This window comes from Triticum aestivum, unplaced genomic scaffold (genome assembly GCF_018294505.1).
Source record: "Triticum aestivum cultivar Chinese Spring unplaced genomic scaffold, IWGSC CS RefSeq v2.1 scaffold31369, whole genome shotgun sequence".
Taxonomy (NCBI): Eukaryota; Viridiplantae; Streptophyta; class Magnoliopsida; order Poales; family Poaceae; genus Triticum; species Triticum aestivum.
In genome coordinates, this window is record NW_025286986.1 from 1 (window position 1) to 1,118 (window position 1,118).

Sequence of the window (1,118 nt, forward strand, 5' to 3'; positions counted from 1 at the left end):
CATCCGACATGTTACCCCGGTCTTCGTCCCTTATCCTTGCCCCTCCCAGCTCCACTACAAAGACGATTGCACATTGCTTTGGCCGCTCCCTCTCAACTACGGAGACGAGTTTAACGCGGTTTCCACCCCTCCCTCTCAACCGCACCAGTGCACGCTTGCCGCGCCACAACGCCGACGCTGGACCCGTGAATCGTGAGCACCCAGCTATGACTTACCGCACTCGTGCAAAATAATAAAACACGGTAAATATATTACTTACACGTGCGTTTTGTTTTGCAAGCAGCGCGAAAAAAATTAAAAAGGGAATGCAACACGAGGACTTCCCAGGAGGTCACCCATCCTAGTACTACTCTCGCCCAAGCACGCTTAACTTCGGAGTTCTGATGGGATCCGGTGCTTTAGTGCTGGTATGATCGCATCCGACATGTTAACCCGGTCTTCGTCCCTTATCCTTGCCCCTCTCAGCTCCACTACAAAGACGATTGCACATTGTTTTGGCCGCTCCCTCTCAACTACGGAGACGAGTTTAACGCGGTTTCCACCCCTCCCTCTCAACCGCACCAGTGCACGCTTGCCGCGCCACAACGCCGACGCTGGACCCGTGAATCGTGAGCACCCAGCTATGACTTACTGCACTCGTGCAAAATAATAAAACACGGTAAATATATTACTTACACGTGCGTTTTGTTTTGCAAGCGGCGCGAAAAAAATTAAAAAGGGAATGCAACACGAGGACTTCCCAGGAGGTCACCCATCCTAGTACTACTCTCGCCCAAGCACGCTTAACTTCGAAGTTCTGATGGGATCCGGTGCTTTAGTGCTGGTATGATCGCATCCGGCATGTTACCCCGGTCTTCGTCCCTTATCCTTGCCCCTCCCAGCTCCACTACAAAGACGATTGCACATTGCTTTGGCCGCTCCCTCTCAACTACGGAGACGAGTTTAACGCGGTTTCCACCCCTCCCTCTCAACCGCACCAGTGCACGCTTGCCGCGCCACAACGCCGACGCTGGACCCGTGAATCGTGAGCACCCAGCTATGACTTACCGCACTCGTGCAAAATAATAAAACACGGTAAATATATTACTTACACGTGCGTTTTGTTTTGCAAGCGGCGC

The 1,118-nt window shown here is 52.4% G+C and overlaps 2 non-coding genes across 2 annotated transcripts; both read right to left on the reverse strand.

The window, feature by feature from the left end:
- Nucleotides 1–302: 302 nt before the first annotated feature.
- Nucleotides 303–421, reverse strand: LOC123178730 (5S ribosomal RNA). Its single transcript, XR_006489806.1, has one exon. It is a non-coding gene; the product is annotated as a 5S ribosomal RNA (ribosomal RNA).
- A 297-nt stretch (nt 422–718) lies between these two features.
- On the reverse strand, nt 719–837 carry LOC123178731 (5S ribosomal RNA). Its single transcript, XR_006489807.1, has one exon. It is a non-coding gene; the product is annotated as a 5S ribosomal RNA (ribosomal RNA).
- Nucleotides 838–1,118: the final 281 nt, after the last annotated feature.